The sequence below is a fragment of the Myiozetetes cayanensis genome, unplaced genomic scaffold (genome assembly GCF_022539395.1).
Source record: "Myiozetetes cayanensis isolate MyiCay16 unplaced genomic scaffold, myiCay2020 scf5-8, whole genome shotgun sequence".
NCBI classification, from domain to species: domain Eukaryota; kingdom Metazoa; phylum Chordata; class Aves; order Passeriformes; family Tyrannidae; genus Myiozetetes; species Myiozetetes cayanensis.
Genome location: NW_026087742.1, coordinates 52,912,514 through 52,922,789, shown reverse-complemented (window position 1 = coordinate 52,922,789; position 10,276 = coordinate 52,912,514). Strand labels below are relative to the sequence as shown.

Genomic DNA, 10,276 nt, shown 5'->3' with positions numbered 1-10,276 from the left:
TGATGTTTTGCTACAATAATTTGCATCTTTAAATAGCTTCTGAATGATTAATTCTAAAAATAAGTAACAAGCAACATTTCTGTTATTAAAGAATATATATCTTCTGTTTTACAATAGTGTTAGCTACAAATCTCAAGCAGTACCAATATGGGAAACAGTAAAGTTGATTGGGAATGTGAGAACAATTTTTTTTCTAACTTTACAGCATAAAGGTATTTCAATTCAGATAAAGTAGTTAATCAGTTTAAGAAATTTTCTTTTATGAGAACTTTCCATGAACTTTAAAGAATTATATAACTGCATAGCTCTATTTCAATAGAATGTCATGTATTCTATCTATGAATCTGTTTTGAAACCTAAGAACTGAATATATATTAATAAAATCTGATATAATCTCATCTCTTCTATAACACATCGAAACAATGGAATTAGAGTTTAAAAAATAGCTGATTTGACAGATCTGTCACAACTTCTTATTACTCTGCATTGTCTTTGTTTTAATGAATAGGTCTGTGCACTAGAGGAGGCTACTACAAAGAGAAGGACTTGTCTTTGTTGGTGCATACAGTCTAAACTACCATGGAAGAGGGAGGCTTTGGGAAAAATTAGGCTCATACCTTTCAAAGAACACTTCAGAATGGAACGGATAGAGAATAGTAGGAACAACAGAAATTTTATACTGAGAAGGAAACTTCCTCAGAGAAGCATGAAGAGAACAGGTAATCATCAGAATTTCCAGAAAAAGAAGATTTTCTATGGGTACTGAGAGGAATTTTACTTTGCAACTTATGCTTGATCCTTAATTCTGGTCAGCTAGTACCTCCATTTTATTATTTGCAATGTCCTGATTTTTCTGGTATTGCTGTCTTAGTGGTCACCTGGTGGTCCAGGTGATTCATATGCCTATTTTGGACTGTCTTTTTAGCCCCCAGAAATTCATGGGAAAGTCCACACTGACGTAATTTTGTAGATCTGAGCTCTCTCCTTTCATCAGAAGGTAATGACAGAATCTATCCTGTTTCAGTTGTAATTTCTGAGATTTCTTACAAAGCAATAGTATGTTGCCACATATTATGCTTATTTACTGCATGTGATGGCTACTTCATATGTATTAGTAAACTAATGTGAAAATACATGGTAAAACATACACTGACTTTTAGCAGTCACTGATCTAAGGCAATTATTGTAAACCTCACTGTAAAACAACCTTACTTTCCCATGTTCTTATTCACTAAGAGTAAATACTAAATGTTTTATCTATATTGTCAGTGTTATTTATTTTCTTCATGAAAAACATTCTATATAACCACAGTATTAGTATCGATTCTCTCTTTTGTAATTTAAAATTTGTATTTTCTTAGTAGGAGCTTTCACAATATTCAGACAGGATACTTCTTTAACTTTCTATTAAAACTTAGAGGCTATAGACTGCATATAAATCATTATTTTCTTCAATAAAAAGCTAGCAAAGGTAAAAACTCTGGGCAGTCAATACCATTAGGATAAAATATGTATATAGACATTGATGGACAGGATATGGACAAAGATGGTGATATGATAATTAGTCTGAAAGTCTTGAAAAGTAAACTAGATAGTGTTTAGGAAATTTTAGGATTAACAATTTGCTCTTCATAATAATTGTGGTACATATCAGTCCAAGCTATTTGCAGAATGCTTTTTATTAGTAAATGAATTTAGTTGTATTTAAAAGTGAAAAGGTATGACTGCTGATACATTTCTATGGCAGCAAAGGCTATTACTTGCATAATATTCTGTATAGTGTTTTATAAGGAGCTAATGTAAGCTGTTGGTTCATGGTTCATTATTAACAAAAAAGTCCTGAGAAAGCGGTATTAGTAACATTCAGTGTTAAAACAAAGGGGAAAAAAAAAAGAAAACCTATTGAAAGTCATATCACTATACAGTGTTTATTCCTGTTACTCATATGCACAAAACTGCAAAATAACATCAAACCATCAGAAAAGAACCGTTCTGTAAATCCTACTAATTCTCTGATAATAACCTACTACAGAAGATGTATATACCTTTCATGTGCCATCTCTCGTATCATCTCTCTGTTCATATTCTAAGCAAAGTAAAGGATAAATCTAGTACACAAAGAAACAAAAGTTTTTGATAGTTTTTCTCTTTTTAACTAAAGACAAATTTCTTTATTCTATTTGAAACATTTATGAAGCTTTTTTATACAGGCTTTATTACTTTTGGTGGGAAAATGTATTAATAAAGTAATGAAAAATACTAATATTATGAAAGGGAAAGATACTATTGTCAAATATAGTTTCTATTATCAGAATTTTACTATTTTGTCTTTTTTTTTTCTTTATTCATTTGGTGTTAAGATATCATATAGGTATAAAGTTATGTTAATTTTCATTTAAATGATTTGTTTATTTAAAAACAAACCAGTAATTTCTTAGTACATCTGTACTGGTACAGGACACAACTGTATCCAAGCCTTGACAAATGTAGCCTCTATTTGTTATTCTCAGAACTAAACCCAGTAACTCATGAGAAAAGCACTTCGCCCAGATATAGCTTCTCCAAGGCTGTTTTCTTACAAATATTGAATTTTCAAACCCAGTATGATTAGATGATATTCCTAAAGGCATCGGATTTCCAAATTACTATATCTAAAGGAAACTTGGGGAGATATGCCATCCATTTACAATCAATGAGATGTGAATTACTAATAAACTTTATTTTAGTGGGCTGGTATAGGTGTATAGTTTATATTATTTCTTTTGGTTGAATCCTTTTTTATTTTCCTGAGTTTGTTCCATTTTGGTTGGGTCAATAGCAGTTGGTCTCTTAGCTATTCTTTTTTTTTTCACCTTTCTTTTCACAATCTCTTCGTTCTGTCTTTTATATGCATTCCTTATTTATTTTCTAACTCTATTTCCCTCCAACATTTCTTCTGATCACCTTCCTTGTCTTTCTTCAGAGTACAGAGGGTCTAATACTCAAGCAAATGTCTGAAAACCTAGATGTTTATCCTCCTCTCCTGTGTGGCAAATTAATGTGAATACTTATATCAGGGAGCTAGAGATTGCTGGCATCGAGTGTTTAGGAGACTGACAAATATTGTCAGTTTTAAACATTAAATCTAAAGTTTACTAAGTACCTTCATTAGCAAAATATTTCTTGCAAATTGTCTGTTCTTACAAATTATCATTACATTAATTATCATTACATGAATTACCATTACATGAATTGCTTATACAAAAGTCTCACTTTTTGACAGTTACATTGTAAATTATTTGAGTATAATTTGTGAGTATACATTGCCACAGAGCCTAAGTTGCACAGCTATCACTGATAGCTGTCCAGCATCTTATCAGCTCTTATCCTCAAGGACAAGGTGATTAGGCTTGAGATCTCATCAACCAGAAAGTTGTAACTGGTTGTAAGGTGCAAATTTATTCTCCAATTTTCCTTGCTTGCTCTTTCCTGATGTTTTTATGCTGTTGCAGTCTTCTCTGCTACTTATTGAACACATATTATCTATAATAACAATGGCCAGTCTTCGCGAGCGAAGATCCGGGGAAGGTCTTTACACCTTCCAGCCTGCGCATTGGATTTTTTAGGTGAGACACAGTGTGCGCGGAACTGAGCCCACCCTTTAATCCTAAGGTCCTCAGGACATAGATGGATTACCTTACATGGCTAACAAGCTCCATCTGCCCGGGGAGTGTCCCTGACCGGGAATCGAACCCGGGCCTCGGCAGTGACAGCGCCGTGCCCTTAACCACTAGACCACCAGGGGCTCCCATATTATCTGTACGTGTTCCTTTTTCAGGTTAAATAAAGGTGGCCTATCTGCCTGAGTCAACACTGGTGATTTCCAAAGAACGGTAACAAAACTGGTGAAAAATCTAGAGAACAAATTCTCTCAGGACCGACTGAGGGAACTGGGATTGTTTATCCTGGAGAAAAAGAGGCTCAGGGGAGACTTTATCCCTCTTTACAAATACCTGAAAGGTGGTTGTAGGAAGGTGAGTGTTGATCTCTTTTCCCAAGTAACAAGCAACAGGATGAGAGGAAATGGCTTCAAGTTGTGCCAGGGAAAGTTTCAAGTGAATATTAGGAAAAATCTCTTCACTGAAATGGTGGTCAGGCATTGAATCAGGCTGCCCAGGGAATTGATGGAATCACCATTCATGGTGTGATGAATCCCATGACTGGTGTGAGGCAGGCTGAAGGGGTTCTGAGAAACTACGGGAAGGCAGAAGCCCACAGCACCCCTCCCTTCCCCCCCTGCGCTGCGCTACAAAGGAAGGCATTTGATATGCCGATGTAAACACAGTCACTATGACAACCATTCACTCTGGAATTCCATAAAGCCTACCCACAACATTCTTTGAACTTTTAACAATGTTAATGAAATTGAACAAGAAGTAAAAATATGTTTGCTTTGCAAGTTATATATAGTGTATATAAATATATATTCCGTTCACAGACGGAAGACACAGAGAAGACTTGAAAACAAAGCTGCTGTGAGAGTTGAAGAGACATCTTGCTGGTGATACCGGTCCAGTCCCTCTATGGAATTGCCTGACTCTCTCATCTGTTTCTACCATGATAACTACTTAAAACTGACTGAACTATTAATGGGAACAGTTTGTAAGCTTTTTGTTAACAGTGGAAACAACTGGAAGAGGCAGATGGAGCCAAGAATAAACTGCATTCCAGACATCGGAGATACCAACATACAGAGGGCACGGAGACAGCAACGGCGTGGAGCACCAGCACAGACTGGAGTGGCTTTGCAGCCATACTGAAAGTAGACCGGAGGCAGCACAGGGCGAGCAAAGCCAGAGCAGAGCATGCCGCTCCCTGACAGGATTAGGCCCCACTGCCTGTGGTGAGGAGGGTCCCGGAGGACCCGGAGCTGCAGTACTCAACAGTTATAATATTGCCAACACAGCTTTCTCAGTAGCGTGCCAAAGCTGCCGAATCTGCAGCAGCTTAAAAAAAAAAAAAAAAAAAAAAAAAAAAAAAGGGGAGCTTTGAAGAAAATTTCCATGTCCGTGACTGGTAGTGCTGTTCACTGAATTTGTCACAGTTGACAGAGAAGTGGAACTTGCTGGGGAATAGTTAAGAGTTTAGGAGATCTGCTAATGGTCCTAGTTGCAGAGGTTTTGTAATTGCAAATTACACCTTCCTTCTTTTCTTTTCCCCTCTTCCTGGCATTACATTAAGGTACATTTCAGTTGGGAATTTAAAATTACTACAAAATGCAAAAAGCAGAAGTTAGTCACCAGTATTATACCCTTAAGTTCCTTAGCTTTTGGTATTCTAAAACAGGGCTAACTCACTCATAGAACAAATTATTGTCAAGGGAGCATTTTACACACCATATTTTCAAAACAAAAAAAAAAGGGGGGGAGGAGAATATGCATGCACATAAACAGGTACTGGATCAAAAATGGATCTCATTTATGTTTGTTAAGCTTTATATTCCTTGTATTGATTCCTCTTCAGGACAGGTGCAGTTGCTAAACATGACCACCGGAGATGGCAAACTTAGGAGTACACAGCCAGTAATACTTGGGATCTGAGATGTGTGGTTGAAATGTAAAAATATAATAAAAATTCTAGCTATGTGTGAGTGAGGAGTGATTGAGGTGGCCAACTTTTGAATGACTGGGAAAAAAGCTGTATGAGTGAAAAAAGCTGTGTAGATATCTATGTGTATGAACTTAAAATACTTCATGAGTGTCAAGATTTTCAGAGGATGTGTTATAAAAATTTGATTATGGTAAGTTGATGCATGTTAACCTTCAAAGATTAGAAGTAAGAACCAAAGAGTTGCAAGTTGATGCTGGTCAAGACTAGCTAAATAGTTTGTTAGTAGATGGGAACTATCAAGATGGCTTTTGTCTGTAGTCAAAACAAGGTTGCTTGTGTTGCTTACTGTTGTAGTTGTATTACTGATGTTGCCATGTTTGGTGTCATGTTTGCAAAAGGCCCTGCAGGGGACGACTCAGGCAGTATTTGTGGCACAAATACAAAAAAGGGGGAATTGTGGAGGTATACAACAAGGCAGTGGAGCCTAGCAGCAAGGAAAGAATGCAAATAAGAAGTGAACATCCAATCATATGTGAAGGCTGGTAATAATATATAGATAACAGAGCTAAGAATAGTTTTGATACGTAAGATCCTACAGTCAGACTGTGAGTGCAGTTGTGTGAGAACAAGATGTAATGTACTGGATGAAGCAATAAAAAGCTGAATGTAGGCCCTCATCATAAGGTACCCAATTTTTATTTAATGGTTGTCCTCAACATACTACAACAGTGAAACACTGAAACAGGTTGCAGAGACTGTAGATGTCTCATCCCTGGAATCATTCAAGGTCAGGTTGGATGGAGCTCTGAGCAATCTGATCTGGTTGAAGATGTTTCTGCTTATTTAATGGGGGTTGGACTAGATGACCTAGAAAGGTCACTTCCAATACAAACTGTCCTGTCATTCTATGATTTTATTCTATAACATTAGTTCTTATACACACAGATGATGTTCAAAAAAGAGAAAAAGAAACAAGATGAGCATGCTCATAATAAGAAGACTGAATATTTTTAAGGAGGGAAGGTTGGGAATAAGACATGAAAATTCCATTATATCCACAGTGTTTCACCCCAGGGAAACCTGAAAAGCTTAGGGATATTAACTCCAATTGAAACAAAAGGGACATAGCAAATCTATTTACCATTCTTAAATCAGATATACCCCTAGGGACCTAATTTCTGATTACCTGTATCATATAACTATCCCATTTTTCCTCATGCTATCTTTGTTCAACAGTCTCGGACAAAGAAGGGCATCTGTTGGGACAGTTTTTCACATTAGTTGTGCATAGTCTTTAGAGCTATTTGAACAAATATAAATAGAGAATATAATAAAAATGTTCCCTTTTCTCTGACAATCTTAATTACCCTGGTAATTCATTACCAATTGTACTGTCTGCAATCAGAAAACAGCAGAAGATTACTGTATCTAGTGATTAGTGTCTATAAGTCTCATGCAGGACGAATTAAAATGATTAGATGAATTATCACTGGGATTACAAAACAGACTTGACAAACTAGCAATTTGGATTTTCCTGGATCCTTATGCTTCCATAGCTGCATTTAATCTTACTTGAACATTTATTTTTCTTCATTGATGAGGTCTTTAGGATCATTTAACTGCATGGTTTAATGATCTTCAGTCTTTCTCATTAAACTCATCTTATTAAATCCTGCCTAACTCTGGGTTGTAGTGCCTATGGTGGAATACCAATCCTCCATTCCAACCCATACTTTCTTCTAGACGTGCTACAACTGCCCATCTCAATAGCAGAAGTCCAAAGATCTAGTCACTGCAGATCTACAGTATTTTCTTATATCTGATTTTGTCTTTCTTTTTCAGACTGAAAGTTCTACTGATTTTCTGCCTAACTTTCTTTACTAACTTTGTTTTGGCAATTAAAAATAATGAGGGTCTGATATAAAATATATGCAAAGGTAGCAAGAAAATTAGGTATTAACCTATTACTATTGTTGCAATGGGAGAATAAACTTAGATGGTAATGTTTTATTTGAAAATTATTCAAAATTATTCAGTAATCAACAGTCTTTGTACACTGTGCATGAGTTACCAGTGACTGACAATGATAAATATTTCATTCTCTTATGCATTTGATGATAATGTGCTATTCATATATGAATAACTTTATCTAACCATTACATTTTTTAAAATCTTTGTATTGTTTAACTATTATTTAGTAATAGATAGTTCCTGAATACCATTCAAGAGTCACTGAACTTAACATTTCTCCCAAATCCAAAGAATACACAAGGTCCTTCACATTTTTTTTGTTCAAAGAGAAACATATAATTTTAAACCATTGATCCAGACATTTCAGTTCAAATCCTTCAGTGAAAATATTACAGGTGTAGAGTAATGCATTCCTTTTTTTATGCCCTTTAAGGTATACATGTTTAAGCTTCTGCTAGTTGACAATGAAATATATCTTGAAGGAAAAAAGTATGCTGATATAAATCAGAGGAATCCTCAGAATTCAAATTATTTTTGCAGAACCATGCAACCTAAGGATGTGACATATAATTTTTAAAAAAGTAATTGATGCAGCTGTACTTTTACTTGTTTATTGAAGTCACTGACTTTTCTGATGTTTGAAATATTTAGTTCTAAGTTAATAATAAATTTAAATAGACTCATTACCTACCTCCAATTCCAATTACTGTTGATTTCCTTACATGGGTTCCTGTAAAAGTGAATGATGTAATATACAATTTTGCAACATACATACTTAGAGTCTGTCACGAGTTAACATATCTTAAAACATAAAGGAGCATAGCAGACGGATGGTCCTAGCTGTTAGTTCTGCCAGTTAATTGTAAAAAATATTATCCAAGTGGCTTTCAGAACCATGTGCCAAATTTCCCTAGATGCCTGCTTCAGGGGCAGTTCATGTCCTTTAATAATCAACAAGTAGAAAACATACTTTACAACTTATAACTATAAGGTAAGTCATATGATATAGAAAGCAATACCTGGTTTAAATGCACGCATAACAATCTTCTGACATATTGTATAGAAAGAGAATCACAGAAAAAAATTAGCTTGGAAGTGAAGGTCCTTTTCTGTTTGGTCATTTTAAACTTAACTCTCAGAAAATGTGAACTACGTAAAATTTGAGGCTTACCTGTAAAATCAATACTTGTATTTGTTTACAAAATAGATTAGAAAATCTTCATTCATCTGCTGATCTTTCAGGTATATAATTCTTTTTTCCCAATATGGTGAGGTTTTTTTCTGTCTGATGTACTGAAATTTCAGAATAGTACATTACAACAAAAGTGCTATAAAAATGTCTGTCATCAATGCATAATCTATAAGAGCTCTGATCACTTTTGTCCCAGTGATGCATTGGTACAATACATCATCAGGATGAAAGCCAGAGAGAACAGAAGGCCAAAGAAGGACCTTTTTCAACATTTTCAAAAAAATGTTGTGATTCTTCCTTAAATATTAGCTGAAGATGAACCTTCTGTTTGTACATGTATATAAATATTAAAAAAAATCTCTTCCAGAAAAGGTAATGAAGGTGGTCCATTAACAATAATTGACATCTTATTATGCAGAAGAAATTCTCATCTTTTCTAAGAAGTCTTTTTTTTGCATTTCAGTGTTTCAGATATATCTCACTGTGAATCCCTTTTGCTGTTGGTGGTTGTCATTTTTTGCAGAATTACTTTAAGTTCACTATAAATGCATCTCAAGTACTCTTTCTTCATAAAACAATACTTCATCTCTCCCACTATGAAATCATATGGTTCAGTCATCTTTAAATAGAACAAAATCATTCTTCATTCCCTTCCTACTCCCTATTTTGTCATAAGCAGCCCAACTTGCTTCAACATGTGTAAACCTTTTCATTCAAGGATATGGAGCCAGTGACTGACAAAAAGGCTTCAAAGAGTAAAAAACCAGTTTCTTAACTTCAACATAAGTAGCAACAACTAAAGTGAAAAAATATGGAGTGAAATGATAAAAAAAATAAATCCACTTATGCACATAGCCTCTGGGCACTTGCCTTTTACATTTTTTTTCTCATCTGACTTAATCACATTTTTGTTTGGGGGGAAAAAATACCCCACACAAACACACCAAAAAAAACCACCAAAAAACACAACAACAACAACAAAAAAACCCAAAACAAAAAAAAAAAACCAAAAAAAAACCAAAACAACCCACACTTTTTTCTGTAACAACATCTTTGCCTTTTTTCTCTGTCACATATAGACTCATTAATGAATTCATATATATATATATATGAGTTTCTGTATTTCATCTTTCCTAATTCAAAAATATAAAGGTTCTTCAGTTTCCTTTGATACTAGTTTTAGTCTTGAGAAAAATAAATCCTGTTTTCCAGATTAAACCAGACGGTATATTCAAATTAACAGCTTTTCCACGGATCTATCAAGGACTTTTAATAAGATATCCTTTCTTATCTCTGTTACTGTTTCTTTTCTTGTTAATTTTAACCTAACAGGTTCTGTTTAATTTCATTCTATGCAGTCAGAATAATAACAATCCTTTAAACAAAGACATACAAAATATAAATTTTCTCATTTCTTTTATGAAGAAAAATATTTTGTGTATTTTTTTCTCCTCAATGACTGGTTTGATAGAAGTGATAACTTGCACTTACTGCTTTAAGTACCATTTTTCCCCACTTTTGGAG

General features: G+C 34.6%; 1 long non-coding RNA gene across 1 annotated transcript; it reads left to right on the top strand.

Annotated features, from left to right (window-relative positions):
• The first annotated feature begins 399 nt into the window (after positions 1 to 399).
• On the top strand, positions 400 to 5,005 carry LOC126649648 (uncharacterized). The gene is made up of 4 exons (XR_007631107.1): positions 400 to 719; positions 3,492 to 3,605; positions 3,818 to 4,013; positions 4,478 to 5,005. It is a non-coding gene; the product is annotated as an uncharacterized LOC126649648 (long non-coding RNA).
• The last annotated feature ends 5,271 nt before the right edge of the window (positions 5,006 to 10,276 follow it).